The 20714-nt window shown below is 40.2% G+C and overlaps 1 protein-coding gene across 23 annotated transcripts in view; it reads right to left on the minus strand.

The window, feature by feature from the left end:
* NFASC (neurofascin) overlaps positions 1–20714 on the minus strand; it is a 222619-nt gene that overhangs the window by 184978 nt on the left and 16927 nt on the right. Inside the window, exon 2 of one of the 23 annotated variants that reach the window (XM_089681120.1) lies at positions 16492–16539. The exons of the other annotated variants lie outside the window; for them this stretch is intronic. The gene's annotated coding sequence lies outside the window, so the exon portion shown is untranslated. The remainder of the gene's footprint in view (positions 1–16491; positions 16540–20714) is intronic. 23 annotated transcript variants of the gene reach the window in all.

Consider the following 20714-nt stretch of genomic DNA (forward strand, 5'->3'; position numbering starts at 1 on the left):
GGTGTAGAGTCCTCCAGAGTCTTGCAACTGTGCATAAACCTTCTATTCGGCCACCACTAACCAATGCTCACAAGCAGAAATGGCTGCATTGGGCAGAAAAATATATGAAGACTAATTTTCAAACAGTCCTGTTCACTGATGAATGCCGTGCAACCCTGGATGGTCCAGATGGATGGAGTAGTGGATGGTTGGTGGATGGCCACCCTGTTCCAACAAGGCTGCGACGTCAGCAAGGCGGTGGTGGAGTCATGTTTTGGGCCAGAATCATGGGAATAGAGCTGGTCGGCCCCCTTTAGGGTCCCCGAAGGTGTAAAGATGACTTCTGCAAAGTATATGGAGTTTATGACTGACCACTTTCTTCCCTGGTACAGAAGGAAGAACTATGCTTTCCATAATAAAATCATCTTCGTGCATGACAATGCACCATCTCTTGCTGCAAAGAATACCTCTGCATCAATGGCTGCTATGGGGATAAAAGGAGAGAAAGTCATAGTGTGGCCTATATCCTCCCCTGACCTCAATCCTATTGAGAACCTTTGGAGCATCCTCAAGCAAAAGATCTATGAGGGTGGGAGGCAGTTTACATCCAAACAGCAGCTCTGAGAAGCTATTCTGACATCTTGCAAACAAATTCAAGCAGAAACTGTCCAAAAACTCACAAGTTCAATGGATGCAAGACTTGTGAAGCTGCTATCAAATAAGGGGTCCTATGTTACAATGTAACGTGACCTGTTAAAATGTTTAAAAAGTTAAAATGTTGTTAAAAGTTTGATTGAAATAGCTTTTGATTTCAGCAAATATGCTGCAAACACAACAAATGACAATTTTCAGTTCTTTACAACCTATAAAGTGTTTTGAAACTTACTGTGCATAATACTTTGGAACAGTGCATTGTAAGTTTTTTATGTTTAACAAAAATACTGTTATCATTAGGAGGTTTGTTCAATAAAATTTGAATTGTACTCTTAATAGTTGATAACATGAGAATTATGCTGACTGTTATTTACATCAATTATTTAGGTAAATGAGAAAATTATAATTTGCATAATAATTTGGAACAGGGTGTATAATGAGAGCTGAGTTGCTACATGTAGAGGTAGTAGGGGGCGAGCAGGTCCTGCGGGACATAGTGGTTATACAGCTGCACAATCTAGAAGACGTGTGCCTAGAAGTAGGGTACATGTGCGTTTTTTCCCTAAAGTGGCTGACCAATACAGCCACAGCACACCCATCAGATAGTTGACAGGCTGACAAAACCTTCCTCAGCTACATCCTTCCAAGCACAAAGAAGACAGCTGTCTGCCAGTGTTACCGATGTGCCCTCTTCCCTGACCTCCTCTGTCCCTACTTCTTTCACAGTCCCCATAGCTTATTACTGATAACAGCAGTTAGAGTGAAGTTAACAACACAATTGTTAATGAAGCATGTATAAACATTTTTTCAGATGACTATAAACTGGTACTGTGCCTGCCTGAGCCATCTGAAAATTGACAATGAGTCATTAAGAGGAGGAGGACGGTTGGATGGCTGGAGAGAAGACGAAGGAAAGTGAACAGGCTTCACAAGGGAGTATTTCAACCTTCTCAAAACCTGGGCATTATACTGTACATGTATGAGGTGAGCATTTGGTGGACAAATATCAAAACAGTATATGGTGAGACGTGTATATAGCAAAAAGCAGCTAGCACAAGAGACAATGACCAGAAATCTCACAATGACAAATGTGTCAAAAGTGCAGCGCTAAATCATATAATGCAACATTCAAAAGTTTACAATAAGTGCAAACAAAACTTAAACATCAGTGAAACGATAATTTAAAGTCCATACAGTGTAAATATGTGATGGTATAAATCACAAATACTGTGACATATTACAGTCCATATATGTGCCAGTGATACTGCAAATAGCAAAACAGCAACGTATCCAGCTCCTATACAGTACCAGGGGATCCAGTGAACACTCCACAATCACTATGCACTCACCAGAAAGCTACTGGTATAGTAGCAAAAATCGATGGTCACTATTCACAATCCTGGGCTGGAGATCCTCCTAGAAAGTGTATATAGTATAGCATTTATTGAAAATAGGAAATAAAACTATCCACGTGGCAACATAAAGCACAATGTGTAAATACACATACTAAAATGGCTGCTGCTCAGGATCACAGACACGGCGGCGTGACGTCAGCACGTAGGCTCCACCCAACTCCTTTCGTGCACATGCACGTCCTCAGGGGTACGCCCATTGATGGAGCCTACGTGCTGATGTCACGCCGCCGTGTATGTGATCTGGAGCGGCAGCCATTTTAGTATGTGTATTTACACATTGTGCTTTATGTTGCCATGTGGATAGTTTTATTTCCTATTTTAACCAGCTCCCGCCCGCCATATAAGGTAATGACGGGCGCAAGGCAGTTCTCTCATTCTGGGAGGACATCATATGACGTCCTCCCATTCTAACCGCACATGTGCAGCTCCAGAAGTGGGCAGCGCGGCAATCGGAGGTGCGCTGTGTCCCTCAGACACAGCAGATCACAGATCCACGGAAAGAACCAAAGAATTTGGCTCGGTCATGTGTCCAATCACAGCTGATCTCATGTAAATAGGGAAATGCCGGTTATCTGCATTTCTCTCCTTACGAGCTGTCGGCCTCGAGAAGAGAGGAGAGTTGGTAATTGGCATTCCTCAGAGGGGACATGTACACTGATCATCAGGGCACTGATGACCAGTGTGCCCTGATGATCAGTGTAGCCTCAGCAGTGCCACCTGTCAGTGCCCATCAATGCCAGCTGTCAGTGCTCATCAGCGCCACCTGCTAGTGCCACATCAATGCCACATATCAGTGCCTACCAGTGCACATCAATGCCACATATCAGTGCTCATCTGAGCTACCTTTCAGTGTCACCTATCAATGCCAGTCAGTGCCACCTATCAATGCCAGCCAGTGCCACCTATCAGTGCTGCCAGCCAGTGCCACCTATCAGTGCCAGTCAGTGCCTCCTATCAGTGCCAGTCAGTGCCGACTATCAGTGCACACCAGTGCCGCCTATCAGTGCCCGTCAGTGCTGCCTATCAGTGCCACCTAACAGTGCCAGTAAGTGCCACCTATCAGTGCCAGTCAGTATCGCCTATCAGTGCCACCTATCAGTGCCATATATGAGTGCTGCCTTTCAGTGCCCATCAGTGATGCCTGTCAATGCCCATCAGTGCCACCTACCAGTGCCTCCTCATCATTGCCCATCAGTGCCACATATCAGTGCCCATCAGTGCCACCTATCAGTGCCCATCACTGCAGCCTCATTAGCGCATATCAGTGAAGGAGACAAATCACTTATTTACAAAATTTTAAAACAAAAACTAAGAAAAAAACATTTTCTAAATTTTCAATTTTGACCGCGCAATTGTCATTCAAAGTGCAACAGCGCTGAAAGCTGAAAATTGGCCTGGGCAGGAAGGTAGGCTAGTGGTTAAATAAATACTATACTATATACGCTATTTTGGGCTCCGCGTGGCAAGCTTTCTTTCTAGGAGGATCTCCAGCCCCGGATTGTGAATAGTGATCATCGATTTTTGCTACTATACCAGTAGCTTTCTGGTGAGTGCATAGTGGTTGTGGAGTGTTCACTGGATCCCCTGGTACTGTATAGGAGCTGGATACGTTGCTGTTTTGCTATTTGCAGTATCACTGGCACATATATGGACTGTAATATGTCACAGTATTTGTGATTTGCACCAGCACATATTTTACACTTGGACTTTTAATTATCCTTTCACTGATGTTTACATTTTGTTTGCACTTATTGTAAACATCTGAAGGACAAAGTTGTCCTCAGTGTCACTGACAAAACTATGCAAAAATGTATTTTTGAATGCAATCAAATCAGATAAGGCTGCTGTATGTAAGCTATTTGCAAAAGACAAAAAAAAATGCCATGGCCAAATATGCACTGCCAGATAATGTAGTCTCTGAGGCTGTTTGTTAAAATCATATTGTTTCTTAACACCCCCTACAGCTTCAACACATCCTCCAAAAATGTACTCAAAGCTGCATAAAAACTGCTTACCCTATTGTGTTTTTTTTTTTTTCATTTTGGATTTTGTACACGTCCCCTAAGCTATCCAACAAGTTTTAAATTTTTTTTATTTTCCCTTCTGCTTTTCCCTGAAAGCTCTACATGAAACGTTAGCAGCCCAGTCAATCCAACATTTCTGTTAAAATGGAATTTTAGTAAAAAAAATGAAGTCTTGATAGATTACTTCAGACTGGCCCCTTTTGCAGGTATAGCTATGTAAAACATTAAAAGTAAGTGCCTATACTGTTTAAAATCCAGTAATACACTGCCTCACCCAGCTCTGCACATGCTCAGTTGCTCTCTATTTTCGGCACTGTGCCTAAAATCTGAGCCACTAGAGGCCAAGGACAGCTTCAAGATTTGCTGTTGCTGTATTATCTTATCTCCCTGATTCTTTTTCCTTTGTTCCTCATGGACAGCCTGTAAACTTCAGCACTAAGGCTGGCCATAGACGGGCCCAGGGGCAGACTGACCATTCAAGCACTCGGGAGCTGCCCGAGGGCCCGGGGTCAGTGGGGGGCCCCTTGAAATGCCCCTGGTACCTTTTTTATAGGCTTTTTTGAGTGTGGGCAAGGACACAGAGGCCCCATGATCCCCTATTGCCCGGGGGCCCCATGAGTTGTCAGTCCACCCCTGGATGGGCCGTTTATCGGCCAAATTTTCAGCCGATAAATGAAACATCAGTCGGCCCCGTTGTCGATGCTGCCACCCATATCCACGAAAAACGGCCGTTTTTCGCGGATTTTCCAGCATGAACGATAAAAATAAATGAGGAGATCCGCAAAAAATGGCCAACAGGCTAGCCCCACTAAAGACTGATTATCGGCCGTTTTTTCTATTGCCTGCATTAGGGCTCCATGTACACTGTAGCTGCTAAACTGACGTTCAGGAGCTGTTCAGCATTTTTTTCAGCAGCCCCTGAGCTCTCCCTAATGTTTTCCTATGGGTCCATGTACACATAGTCATTTACAGTCGTTTACAGGCAGTTGAGTTTACAGTCTTTTATTGAACGCACCAAAATTGGGTTCATGAGTAGATTTTACCGGCGTTTTAAACGCCAAACACTTGTAAATGTGTGTAAATGCTTGTAAACGTGGTTGACCGCGTTTGCAAGCGTTTGTATTTAGACACATTTTTTGACAGGTACATATCTAGATGCTGTCCAGAGCCTTTTTTCTTTGTCAAAAATGCATGCAAAGCGTTTTCCCTGTATTCAATTGGACTTAGTACACCAGTGCAGTCAGTCCAAGGTTTTGCATGAAGGAAAAAATGGCAGAACGTGCTGCATTATACTCATGATGGGATCCATAGTGAATACAACCAGAAAAGACAGGTCATCTCTACACATACTGCCCTCTCTGCTTTTGCTCTCTCTATTCCTCTCAAAATGTCTGAAATAGTTAATTATTTACAATTTTTCAGTGTATTCTGGACATTTGGGAGGGTCTCCTGAGGTTATCTTTTAAAAACGCTTCTAAACGCAAACGCGCATAAACACGGTATGCAAATGCAGCTAAACTGATGTTTTTTATCCTACATTTTCTAGCAGTCAGTTTCCAGTGGTCAGAAGAGTTTTTCAAATGCCCTTAAGCTTCTGTCAGCCTTCCTCTCAATCTGAACCAAGACATAGAATCAAGGCTAGAAATGCAAACATTTTATTTACAAATAGCGACGTATATTTTTTGAGACTGAGGTGAGGGGGAGAATTCTCAACAAGGAAGTGACTGCTCTGGGCTTCAACCAAATAGCAGCCTCCAGCACGAAAAAAAAGGAGCAACGCTGGAGACAAATTACAGAACACATTCATTTTGGTAGCATAATTATTAATGTGGAATGTATGTTCTTTTGTTAAAGAACGTTATTGCTATCAAACTGTTCGGTAAGCAATTAAAACTGTTTGCAAATTTCAAGGACAGAACTAAAGCATTGGCAACAGCCCTCTAGACAGGCATTCTGCCAGCCCTCATCTTCCTGCAGGGGTGAGCAATGCGCAAGCACAGCCACAAAGCTCTGATGCCCTCCCTCACATAACAATGGAACTAAAAGATATCTGCTTTTTTTACCCTCAAGTATCAGACACTGCTGTGTAGGGAGGAGATTGAATTATACAATTGATAATTTTAGGCCTGTACACTGACGGGAATAGTTCAGAAATGTATCAAGAGTAACAGAGCTTTTAAAGGAGAAGTACAGCCAAAGCTATTTTGGCTATACTTCTCATATGGATCACAGGAGTGCAGTTAGTTCTGTATGCCTGTGACCAGTTTTCAGTCTACAGCAGGCTAAAGCCCACAGTTGCCTGATGTCACAGAGCCGGTCTAGGCTCTGAAAAGATTCAGACCATATGGTTGGGATCCACCCGGAACCCTGGACCAGCAACTGGGTCAGCCTCTCAGCGATTCACCAAGAGTCTGAGCCAGCAGCTCCCCTCCACAGCTCAGCACTCCAGTGAGCGCGGGGGTGGGCAGAGCAGAGAGCCGGAGACTGAGACCTCTTTTAATTTTAATACTACCATGTAAGTGAATATATTCTTTGAAAATGTATTTTTGCATGAAAATACTGTACCAAGAGAAAGCATTGCAACAATGTATGCTGTGTTAATGAGATATTTTCACTTTTTCTATCCCACCAGAATACATTGCTTTTCTAAATTGCATGCTACTGGGATTTGAGCAGAAGTGGAATATTATATCTTGAATATTAATGATGAATAATAATAATAATAATAATGATTAACCGCTTCCCCTCTGTCCTATAGCAGAAGTACTGCTACAGGGTGGCAGGGCTGCGCAAAATCACGTATATATACACGTGATTTGCATTTCCGGCTAGGGAGCACGTGTGTGCTGCCCCACCAGTGCTGCCATTGGTGGCTACAGATGTCACTCACCGGGTCCCAGCTGGAGATTCCCTGCCGGCACCAGGCAATCGCTGAGCAACACTAAGTCCTCATACACACTGGACATTTTTACAGCTGCTGTTTTTTACTTTTGACGTTTTTTTCACCAGCTAGTAAACTCCCCAGCATGTTATCCTATGTGTCCATGCGCACATAGACTGTAATCAACATTTTTTGGCTGGAAAAAACTAGTGGGTTTCTAGAGGAGTTTTTTAGCTGTAAAAACACTCTAACGTGTTAAAACGCTGCAAACCAGCATTTTTGGACTTTTTTTGACTCCCCCCACCAAATATTTTTTTTTTTTTGCTAAAACAAAACGCTAAAAAACACAAAAGTGGGAAAACACAGCTAAATGTGGCAAAACGCCATGATAATGCAAAAACACTAAAAAAAGCTGAAAAATTTGCGTTTTTAACATGACTTTACACAGCTAATGTTACCAGAGTTATCAAAACTCTCAGTGTGCATGGAGACTGACAGGGGAGAGACCTGTGTGTAAACAACACAGGTCTCTCTCCTGCCAGCAATAACATGCTGCTGTGTATTTCTCTGCACAGAGATGCTAACCCCTTCCTGCCCAGTGTCATTAGTAGAGTGTCAGTGCTTTATATTAGCACTGATCACTGTATTAGTGTCATTGAGATGTCAGTGGCAGTTAGTTAGTTCCCACCCAGTGTCAGAATTCCCACCGCAGTCCCGCTATAAGTAACTGATCGCCGCCATTACTAGTATAAAAAATAAATAAATAAAAATTCCAGTTTATATACTGCCATTTGTAGACGCTATAACTTTCACATAAACCAATTAATTTACACGTATTGGGATTTTTTTTTTTAGCAAAGACATGTAGCAGACATGTACATTTTGGCCTAATTTATGAAGAAATTTGATTTTTTACATTTTTTTACTGGATATGTTTTATAGCAAAAAGTCAAAAATATTGTTTTTTTTTTTTCTAAATTGTCAGTCTTTTTTTGTTTATAGTGCCAAAAATAAAAAATGAACAGGTGATCAAATACCATAGAAAGAAAGCTCTATTTGTAGGGGAAAAAAGACATACATTTAATTTATGTACAGCATTGCATGACCATGTAATTGTCAGTTAAAATCAGGAAGGAGGTAAATCCTCTGGAAGGCAAGTGGTTCATATTACAAAAGCTACACTGTGTTTTTGTATTCAAAATATACATTATTATGCAATATGAATAATTAGAATTAAAGTATATCTAAAGCTAAAACTTTTTAAAGTTTGGGCTAGAGTGTCTTTGTGACCATTGTAAATAATGGAAAATTCTAATTTTGCAAATGTCCTGGGCAGGAAGAGAAGGAATATCTCACAAATGAAAAGCAGAAGGTAAAACTAGGTGTGAAGGTAAACTAATCTGTGAAACAATTTTCAAAGCTTGCACTACTAGAGGGAGCCTCTCCCAAATGTTGCATTCATTATAATGCAAACTAATGCCCCGTGCACACTATCAGTACTTTTCATTCAGCCTGTTCAACTAAAAAAAAAATTAATGATTGCTATACTAAAACAAGCTGTGCCCCCCCCCCCCCCCCCATACCAGAACACACCGGCCTTTGGCTGAGAGTGCTTGCCGGAAGCTGATTGGCACTGGACCGGCTACCATACACACGGGCCAAATATTAGACAGTTTCTGTTGAACTGGCTGATACCACCCGATATTCGGCCTGTGTGTATGGAGCTTAAGGGTTCTGTAGAAGCTAGATGATTCTCACAAGCTTCTGAGATTTCCCAAGCTATCCCATGGTCTGAAAACGTTGCGTGCTTTCACTTTTTTACTGCTCACACATACATCAGATACACGACTCGCTTTGTCAGCTGACTGTCTGCTAGGCAACCATATATTCACACATAGATCCTTGTTGATGGAAATGAGATCTGTCCTAGCTCACAGCAATCATGACACTAATTTGCATGAAATCAGATTGGATGCCTTGTTCTTTGTCAGTCAACTGCTGCAATTACAGAGAGCATGATGACGCAGCCACACAATGCAATCTAACACAGATTAGCAGTGAATTTACAACAGAGCATACAGGCACTCTTTCTAAAGTACATAGAAGTACCTAGAAGGCCATTTTTATGTTGAATACCCCAGGCGGGCAGTGCATAGAAATATAAACAGAAATAATATTTAAAAAAGGCAAAAAAAAAGGCATACAGAAATAATGGCTATTTGCTATGTAATAAAAAGTTTGGGCAGTATCATCTGATCCTGTTGATGAGAGCACTCAGAAAATTCCATAACTGGCAAGTTTTTAAAAAAGTTTAGAACATATTACCCTGTTCATTTGCAGGCTACTTAATTTGTGGATGTGGGATGGACTCTAACATTTGGCCAATCGCTTTTGGAGCTGGTACCTTGCCTGGTGTTGGAAGAGTTTTTGCCTCTTGAAGTGGCTGTAGGTTATGAGGACTAGCTGGTTTTGATGGCTAGGTAGGAGTTAAGAATTGAGACACCAGAACATCATTCCATTTGCAGAGAGTCCTAATACAACATGGCTGCCACCATAAAATCTAGGTTGTTCTATAAGGCCAGGACATATCATTTTGTATTTGCATGCAGTTCCCAACTCCAGAAATTTATTCTCACCTTCCCAGCACATGCATGATGACATCATTGTCTAGCTGCTATTACACCTGCAGTTTGTTTAGGGGGACTTCCTTCACAATGAATACCACTGATGGACCCGACTAAGCCCTGTTAGACCAAAACATGTTGAGTATTTGGGAGTGGGTTGGTAAAGTCTTTACGTTCTATTTTTGGCAATTGTGAGGAATTTGAATTTTGAAACCTATGTCATTTGAGAGGAGGATTTGTTATTGGAATTAGCTCATCTACCTATCCAAAAACATTTCTTCTCTTCTATTTATTGAAATACTAAAGATTTATTCCTCTACACTCAGCTGTAAGAAACATTGTCCTTTTAAAAGAAGTAATTTGATGCTTTTTTATTTAAATTAATAATAAAAGTGAAGTTTTAGGATCCTGTGGGGTATATGTGAAATAAGTCAAGCACATCATTCTCACATTTACAGTTCCATCCTTTTGATCCAACAAAATGAGCTGTGACAGCAGACATTTTGCAGATGTTGCAGTCACCAAGTCTAAGGGAATTCTTTTGATGGCTTGTGAGGTGATGGTTGTCCACCCTTATCTATGCTCAGTCCTCCTCAAAATATATATTTCTATAATGTCAAACGGTCCAGAAAGCCCGGCTACCCAAACTCTTGTAAAGAGGAGCCACAGAGGGTATAATAACACTGGACTACTGCTGCAGCTCAGCCAACACAGACAAGCCATTATTTCTTCCTTGTTCAGAAAAACATCTATTGCACCAAGGATATTAACACACCTAAACCACTAATTTTGCAAGGTAGATATAGGTAGGATATTCCTCCGAAATAGGATATTCCATATCTATGCCCATAAACTCTTTCTCCAGCTTGCAACATCCTTAGAACCCCCCCCGGTCAAGATATTCACCAATACTGTGTGCTGTAGAATAGAGTTTTCTGTACACATCCAAAGTTCACTGGGGTCCCTCCCAGCCTTCCCAGGGTCATTCTAATAAAGGATTCAAGTGATGCTGCCACATTGCTGCTTGGCCTCATTAGAGGCCATTTTTAATTTGAAAAAAAGTGCCTAGAATGCATTTCCGCTGTGGTCAGTGGATTGTGGGCCTGTTGTGTTTGAATATTGTTTACTTAGAATTTGGAAGCTTCTTTGATATACCAATATTCAATCAATGAGGACTAAGTTGGATTGAAGTTTATAACTTGCAAGTATCATTCCAAATTAACACTTTTATGTGCAGAGTGACACTAATTATGAGCTGTCAATTTAATGACTTATTTGAAGTTAGTTCCTTATGGGATTACCTGGAAATTTTCTTACCATTTGCCGACACTTATGGTTATTGGATAAATAACTAACTAAATAAATATATATATATAAATATATACATGCATTTATAGTAGATCCCTAAAGTGGGCTTTCATTCTAAATCCTTAAAGGGATTTTTCATAACTTTTTCTATGCAACTGCCACTTCTGGCCTGCACTGATGTTGATGTTGTTATAGATCGTGCAAACTCTTTTTAAGTGTATCTTTTTACTTAGCTCATTGGATCTTGTGATTTTCTGGGATAACTTTGTGTGAAATATATTTTATGTGTAATTAATAAAAGTGATTTTATTTGTCTTCAAATCACACTCCAGTTAAATTTCTCACCTTTATTTAGTCAAAAATTATTATATAGATTGTACGCCCCTTGAGGGTTAGAGACTGATGTGAATGTACAATATATATGTAAAGCGCTGCGTAAATTGACAGCGCTATATAAGTACCTGTAATAAAAAAGTACCTGTAATAAATATACTGTATGTGAATAGATAGTTATTTCCTCTTAATGTATGGAAGCACACTGTGGTTATTTCTCCTTTTTTTCTATTATTTAATTTAGTTTGTTTGAGCTTCCCTAATTACTTTCTATTTCTCAAAGCTCAGTGATATGTTTTGTGTAACACTTTATTTTTGTACCCTCAACTTTTAAGATGCAATTGTCATAGATCAGCTTCTCTATTGAAATGTATTTAATTCATATAACTGCAAGATAATCTGAGTTACTGTCTCATTGGGATATTGTCCATCAATAGTTTTGGGCAACTACTACTTGAATGCAGGATATTTTTCTCTTCTGCTGGTTCATAAAAGATTATAGTACCAATAATAACAGCTTGTTCACACTTAAATATTAAATAGGAAGGAATGATTTATCAAAAGCTAAAGAGCCACATTACATATTCACTTTGACCTAGGTAATTCAATATAAAAAAACTAATTTTACAAGGAAGTCTATTTAAAAAAACTGAGATGTCATCTATGTACCTGTGCCACGATAAACAAGTACATTGCAAGATCCCTGTTACCAAAATGTACCTTTCAAACCATCTCCCACCCCCAGGTACAGGTTTGCATACAATGGGAAAAGAGTCCCCAATACTGATTCCTGCACTTGGAGATAGTGGAACCCCCAAATTATAAAGATATTAAAGATAAGAAGACCTCTAATAATTGCAAAAATAACATATTATAAGTTATGTTGCCATTTTCAAATTTATCCAAAAATCTAGTCACTGTTTTTAACCCAAGGTTCTTCTGGTAAAAAGATCTCTCAAAATTTAAAGAAGGTGTTGAGGTTCCTTACCAAAAGCTGGCAATATTTCAAAGTGCATTTGAAAGAAATGGCTGATATACTCACCTGTGTTTTCAATGAGAGGGTAATTACCTTAAACAATGGGTCTTCCCAGATGGTAATAAAGGTTCTTATGTACTTTTGGTAAATCAAAAAAGCAGATTTCACATGGGTCTCACTTTTTGTGCCCGGTCATTCTGGTGCGATTTCAGGTGGGAGTTGAAAATTGAAATCGCACCTGAAATCACATCTAATGAATGTGAATGTCAGTGTCTTAACATGTGCAATTTGCTGCAGCGCGATTTCTAAAGTAGTTCTTGCATTACCTTTTCAGCAGTTTTGCTGCAATTTCACATACGTAGAATATAATGGAAATCGCACTGCAAATTGCAAGAAACCGTTGAAAATCTTCACAAGTAGCAATAAAGTCTTCAAAAATGACACCTGAAATCACGCTGAAAATGCACACAAATCGTGCGATTTTAAACCAGTGACTTCAAAAAGTCTGCCTATTTTATCTGTAATTACTTCTAGCTGCATAATATTTTAAAGGGTGTTATTGCTTAATTGGCACATACAGTATATAGACATATTAAGTCTAAAATCACTTTAACTTTGTTCACATGGGCTTCAACTTGTATTAGGGTAGTGTGTACAGCAAGTTCTTACAAAGCATTTGTAGAATCCTTTGAAGTACCAATCAGCTTCAATTTGCGAATGTTAAACATGCGATTTTTAAATGGCAGAACTGATTGTCACGTTAAACAAGCTGCTAGCAGGTTTTAGCAAGTTTCATCACCATTTGAAGCTTGTTGAGAGCTTGCTGAAGTCTGCTAGCAGCTTGTGTAAAAGTCACATTTAGCACACTCATTAATATTTTTGTTTAATATTTCCAAACTGCAGTGGAAGTTTTAAGTGTCTGGTCATACCGCTGTGATTTCAGATGCGATTTGTGAATTGAAATCGCACCTGAAACTGCATCTAATGAATGTGAATGTCAGTGTCTTAACATGTGCATTTTGCTGCAGCACAATTTCTAAAGTAGTTCTTGCATTACCTTTTCTGCAGTTTTGTTGTGATTTCACATACATAGAATATAATGGAAATCGCACTGCAAATTGCAAGAAATAGTTGAAAATTTTCACAAGTAGCAATAAAGTCTTCAGAAATCGCACCTGAAATTGCACCAAAATTGCGTGATTTTAAATCACTTCTGTGTGACCGGTGACTAAGGCTTTAACAAAGCTTTCTGAGCTTGCTGAACATTTCCAAAATGTTTCATACACACTTGTTAAAAGTTTAAAAAAGTTTGCTGTGCACACTGTTCTTATAATAGCCGAAGCCTGTGTGAACAAGGGTTAAAACTAGCCAAGGAAAGAAGCTTCTCCCCCCTTTTATGAATATCACATTATATTGTCTGTACATGCAATAATACATGAGGGTTCTGCCCAGGGGCGGACTGACCATTTGGAACTGCCCAAGGGCCCGGGGTCAGTAGGGGGCCCCATGAGATGCCCCTGGTACCTTTTTCATAGGCTTTTTTCAGTTTGGGCAAGGACACAGGGGCCCCATGATCCCCTATTGCCCGGGGGCCCCATGATTTGTCAGTCCGCCCCTGATTCTGCCCCATTTTCCATTACCAATGAGGTTCCATGCACACTGGACATTTTAATAACGCTGGTAGCCTTAGCTGTGTAGAGTTAGAGTTTTTCAGCATTTTTATAGATGCAGGGGATGTGCGCCTTCCATTCATAACCAAAATTTAACTGAAGTTTGTTGTTTTTTAACTAACCTAAAATACACTGACCTTAACCTTTGACCCTAACTCTAACCCCTGCCACTGACCTAGATCAAATCCTGACCTACCTAATTTTTTCTGATTATTATATACAGTGTGTATATACTGTATACTAACACATGTCAAAGTTGCAAAATTGGGTTTGGGTGTTAAAGTGGTTATAAAGCCTAAACATTTTTCACGTTAATCCATTCCTTGCATTAAGGTAAAAATGTTTAGGCATAATAATCTCCCCTCCACCATTCGCTGTCAATCATCTGGTCCCGGACGGTGATTACTCACTGGTGCCCGGTGATTGTTGAGCATCTCCAATGGGAAGGAGAACTGTAAGTAAACAAAACAGTTCTCCTCCCTGTCAGCTTGTGCACACTGCTTTGGATGGCTGTGCACAGCACAGCCATCCAAAGCAGTGTGATTACAGTGAAGCACACGGGCACAGCTTATAGTAAAAAAGCACAGCACACAGTTAACCCTTTGATCACCCCTCATGTTAACCCCTTCTTGCCCAGTGCCATTAGTATAGTGTCAGTGCTTTTTTTTTTGCACTGATCACCGTATTGGTATCACTAGGGATGTTAGTGACACCAAGTCAGTTCCCCCCAGTGTCAGAATGCCCGCTGCAGTCCCGCAGTCCAGCTATAAGTCGCTGATTGCCGCCATTACTAGTAAAAAAAAAAAATTCCAGTATCTATACCGCCATTTGTAAAAGCTATAATTTTCACGTAAACCAATTAATTTACATGTATTGGGATTTTAGCAAAGACATGTAGCAGAATACATTGTGGCCTAAAGTTATGATGAAATTTGATTTTTTTAAATTTTTTTACTGGACATGTTAAATAGTAAATAGTAAAAAGTCAAAATTGTCGTTTTTTTTTTTAAACGCACAGGTGATCAAATACCATTGAAAGAAAGCTCTATTCATGGGAAAAAAAGGACGTAAATTTCATTTAGGTGCAGCGCTGCATGACCGCTCAATTGTCCAACAAATGAACGCAGTGCCATAACGCAAAAATTGGGCTGGTCAGGAAGGGGGGTAAATCCTCAGGAGAGCAAGTGGTTAAAGATAAAGAGTAGATACATGTATAGAGTCTTACAGGTACAACAGACCTTTTGAGGGCAACCATAATGCTCATGCGGCCTGTGATGGGTGCAGCGTCAGACCCCAGCCCTTCTCACCAAACTTGTGACCGAAGGACTAGCCAATCTAAAACCGCGATGTGGTATTGTCACGTGCATAACAATACCACACCCAGCTGCACCCTGCACACCGATTTTCCAGGTAATTGGACCACAATTGACGTACCGGCAGCCTGAATGCGATTGTTACTGGGTCAGTTAATTACGCAATTAACCCTTCACACTGTCACCACCTCCTTTTTATACAGAGAAAGAGGAAACTCAGCAATACACTAGGATTATTGGTTAACCGTCAGTATCCCGCTATCTCTACAGACTGGTTATACAGAGGGTTAAACACCCATAGTAGCGCTCTTCAGCGGCAGGGATTCGTAAGTCACATTATAGAACTATAGAAACAGTTCAACGCTTTCATAAAGTAAGATTTATTGCTAACAGGTCAGAAGGGTGCAGTTGAAATATTAATAGAAAAAGATGTAAACAATATATATATATATATATATATATATATATATAAATATACAGAGCACAACAGCACAGCAAACAGATAACAGAAAGAAGTTTAGGTAAATAAGTACTTGTCCACAAAGATGCCCGGGGTAAAGCAGTTTCAAGTCTGATGAGCTAAAAAGGGATTTCTGATCTCGCACTCAGTTTCGTTGCTACAGCGCAATTCCCCTTTCTCTCTGGCTGCTAGATGTTAAAACGCAGACAGTCCGCACTTATCTGACTACACACAAAGCATAACAGCTCCTTTTCTACAAAAATGAATTGGTATCTTCTTACAACAGACAAGCCTATTGCCTTATTTGGGAAAAGGATGGCATAGACAGCTACAATGAACGCATTCCTGAGGGAGGGGGAATGAGGGGATACATGAAGACTTCTTAATAAAGTGAGAGCCGTGCCTGGCTCTTGTATGCACGATTACTACACCTTCCCCCCTCTCAGGTGATGGCATATGAGTTTAAGAGCAATACCAAAATGTAGAAGTTTGGAGAAAAATGGAGAACCGCACCTCTCCCTGTGGGCATGATTGTGACACGCCCCACAATGAAATTGAGTTTGACACTCCTGCCATAGTTGGTCCAAAGGAAAGCAAAAAAAACATTATCCAATTTTCAGGGGGGAAAAAAAATCTTTCCTGATCCCTTGAGGCAATTGAATATTCCCCAGATTAACAATCTCTGTCATTATTTCCTATAAATGGAAATATCTGGTTATATTCTGTGCATTTAGAAATGCATTCAGCTTTTCTGAACAATCACTAAGCTGCCCAGAACTAGTTCCTGAGGGAGCCCATTCCACATTTTCACAGCTCTTACTGTAAAGACGCCTTTCCATATGCAGAAGTTATACCTTTTTCTTCCAGGTGCAAAGAGTGCCTTGTTGTCCATTGCAATGACCCTAAAGTGAACAAACCAAAAACCATGTTGACTATATAGACCAATTATGTATTTATACATGGTGACCATATCTCTCCTTAATGGCCCCTTCCCAAGGAAGAATAAATTATTTTCAGCTAATCTGTAAAAGGGCAAGTTGTGGACTGTCTAGAGAGTCTATACCTATTTCGATAGAAATTTTAAAAGAAAATATTTTGCTTGTTTTAAAAACTGAAGCTCGGGCACTGCATGAATTAGGTCTATGACTTGAAGCAATTCTAAAGGTTAATTTAGGACTTGTTATACTTACCTGCTGTGTGCAGTGGATATGCACAGATCAGCCTGGATCCTCCTCTTCTCAGGTCCACCGCAGGCTCTCCTGGCTCCTCCCTCCTGTCAGGTGCCCCCACAGCAAGCAGCTTGTCCATTCACACACAGACTTGGCCCCGCACCCTCTCCTCATTGGCTGACTGGCTGTGATTGATAGCAGTGGGAGCCAATGGCTTGCTGTCTCTGCCAATGAGGAGACAGGGGACAGCTGAGGCTGTCGTTCACATCGCTGGATCGCGATGAGGCTCAGGTAAGTGTTGATGGGGCTGGGGGCACTGCTGCACACAGAAGGTTTTTTACCTTCATGCATAGAATACATGAAAGTAAAAAACCTTCAGCATTTACAACCATTTTAACATCCCACCCAGTTACTGATTCCACCAATTTACTCCCCTAGAACAGGAGTGTCAAACTGGCGGCCCTCCAGCTGTTGCGATACTACAGTTCCCATCATGCCTCTGACTTTGGGAGTAATGCTTGTAACTATCAATGTTGCAATGCCTCTTGGGACTTGTAGTTTGGCAACAGCTGGAGGGCCGCCAGTTTGACACCCGTGCCCTAGAATATATGAAGCATGCATTTTTTTAGCCCCCTGAGTATAAAGCTTTACATTTATTAACATAAAAACTCATTTTCCATATACTGTAGATGCCCAAGCAAACAGTGCATTCAAGTCTGCTTATACATTGAGTTGTAAACTTTATATTAATTATAAATAGGTTCAAAAGTAAGGGTTCAAATACTGAACCTTGAGTACCATCACTAATAACCCTAGACCATTCAGAGTATGAATCATTGATCACTACTCTCTGAATACGGTCTTTAGGTTTTCTATTATTTACAGACTGAACTTTCTAAGCCTATAAAACGTACACATTGCCATCTGACATATATCCACCATCAGCTCCTTTGCCTAGGTTTTTGCTTACTTACTCAAAGAAGGTCAAGAATCTGTTGTCTCACACTCAGATATGCTTTCTACATCTGCTGAATCATTTCCAAAATGTTCTGTAATGTCTTCTACCTCAAATTCCAAGGCAGGTGACATGAGGTCTGTTGTCCAGTACAACTACTAAACCATATATTCTTAAAGTGTTACTAAACCCAGGACCCTGCATTCACTATATCTGGTCCCACACAGTACACACAACATGGAAATGCAATTATTTTAACAAATATAAACTGCTAAATACCTTTCCTCATCAGCAGTTAGAGCAGTTTTATAACTTCTATCAGTGTTCAGCAAAGCACTGGTTAAAGCCTGTAAGAGGAGTTTTCTTTATGCTCTAGAAGGATGCAGAACCCCTGACTTCTGTCTGAACAGTGCTAATTGGCCCTGTGCTGATCATATGCACTTTCCTAAGAAAAAAAAAACTATCTAACAATGCATATCAAACTGAGCATGTGCAGAGTATCTCCATACAATATGTCTTATCAGGAGATAAGAGGGGGACACTGGAAGAAGGGGAGGATCAGAGAAGTTAGGATCAAACAGCATTTATACACAATGGAGATTATTTACCCCATTTATACACAATGGAGATGATTTACATTTAGTAAAGCATGCTTTACTACATGTACAGACTGATGTTACTGATGTGGGTTTAAGAACGCTTTATCTTTTTACTTTAGACATGTGCGTTTTGCTTAGTTTTGATTAGTTTTTTAGATGAAAATCGAATTTCCGGAGATTCGGATGTGTACAAATCTCTAAACGGACACAGTAACAAATGTCAATGATTCCGACAAAAAGTTATAACAAAATTAATAAATTCATTTGTAGTTTGGGCCTATAGGGAAATGAATTCAATTATCAAATTTGTTCAATAATTCAAGTTCAGATAATGAATGGATAGGAAATCATGCCATTGCTCTTGGTGGGTTGGACTAGTGTCCGAAAATACCTAATTGTAAAATAATTAATTCAGCATAAAACAGACGTCTGTATTTTTCATATCCCTATCTCCCCTAAGTGACATGGAAAGTCACTGTGCTATAGTAAATTTAACCTTGCGTGTGTGAATGGCATTGAAAAACAGGTGTTCAAGATGAACTATATATATATATATATATATATATATATATATATATATATATATATATATATATATATATACAGTGATGAACAGAAGTATTTGAACACCCTGGGAATTGGCAAGTTCACCCACTTAGAAATCATGGAGGGGTCTGAAATTCACATTGTAGGTGCATTCCCACTCTGAGAGACAGAATTTAAAAAATAAAATTCAGGAAATCACATTGTATGATTTTTAAAAAATGTATTTGTCTTGCACTGCTGAACATAAGTATGTGAACACCTAAAAAACAGCAAATATTCTGGCTCTCAAAGACCTGTTACTGTGCCTTTAAAAAGTCCACTTCTACTCCACTCATTAATCTAACTTAGTAGCACCTGCCTGAGCTCTTTAAAGACACCTGTCCACCCCACAGTCAGTCAGATGCCAACTACTACCATGCAAAAGACCAAAGAGCTGTCAAAAGACACCAGAGACAAAAATGTGGACCTCCACAAGGCTGGAAAGGGCTACGAGGCAATTGCCAAGCAGCTTGGTGAAAATAGATCAACTGTCTGAGCAATTGTTAGAAAATGGAAGAGGCTAAAGACGACTGTCAGTCTCCCTCGGACTGGGGCTCCATGCAAGATCACTGATGATAAGAAAGGTGAGAAATCAGCCCAGAACTACAAGGGAGGAGCTGGTCAATGACATGAAGAAAGCTGGGACCACAGTTTCAAAGGTCACTGTCGGTAGAACATTACGCCGTCATGGTTTCAAATCATGCATTGCATGGAAGGTTCCCCTGTTCAAGTCATCACATGTCCAGGCCCGCCTGAAGTTTGCCAATGACCTTCTGGATGATCCAGAGGAGTCATGGGAGAAAGTCATGTGGTCAGATGAGACCAAAGTAGAACTTTTTGGTCTAAACTTCACTCATTGCGTTTGGAGGAAAAAGTTGCATCCCAAGAACACCATCCCTACTGTGAAGCATGGGGGGGTAACATCATGCTATGGGGGTGCTTTTCTGCGAAGGGGACAGGACGACTGCACTGTATTAAGGAGAGGATGAATGGGGCCATTTATTGTGAGAATTTTAGCAACAACCTCCTTCCCTCAGTCAGAGCATTGAAGATGGGTCGTGTCCTGGTCTTCCAACATGACAACGACTTGAAGCACACAGCCAGGATAACCAAGGAGTGGCTCCGTAAGAAGCATATCAAGGTTCTGGAGTGGCCTAGCCAGTCTCCAGACCTAAATCCAATAGTACATCTTTGGAGGGAGCTGAAACTCTGTGTTGCTCAGCGACAGCCCCGAAACCTGACAGATCTAGAGGAGATCTGTGTGGAGGAGTGGGCCAAAATCCCTGTTGCAGTGTGTGCAAACCTGGTCAAGAACTACAGGAAATGTTTGACCTCTGTAATTTCAAACAAAGACTTCTGTACCAAATATTAACACTGATTTTCTCAGGTGTTCAAATATTTATGTTCAGCAGTGCAAGACAAATAAATTCTTTAAAAATCATACAATGTGATTTCCTGAATTTTTTTTAAATTTTGTCTCTCAGAGTGGGAATGCACCTACAATGTGAATTTCAGACCCCTCCATGATTTCTAATTGGGAGAACTTGCAAAATCGCAGGGTGTTCAAATACTTCTGTTCCTCACTGTATATTTGTGATATATTTAAATAAAACATAATATATATATATATATATATATATATATATATATATAAATAAATAAATCCGGTGAATTAACAGACAAGTACCCCTGTTGTCTTCCCTGCCAAGACTGAAACACTTTTTTTTTAGAACAGGCAAGAAGCTAGATATTTTTCAAAGCTTATTTCT

Source organism: Staurois parvus, unplaced genomic scaffold (genome assembly GCF_062004578.1).
Source record: "Staurois parvus isolate SC_StPar_1 unplaced genomic scaffold, SC_StPar_1.0 ptg000261l, whole genome shotgun sequence".
NCBI classification, from domain to species: Eukaryota; Metazoa; Chordata; class Amphibia; order Anura; family Ranidae; genus Staurois; species Staurois parvus.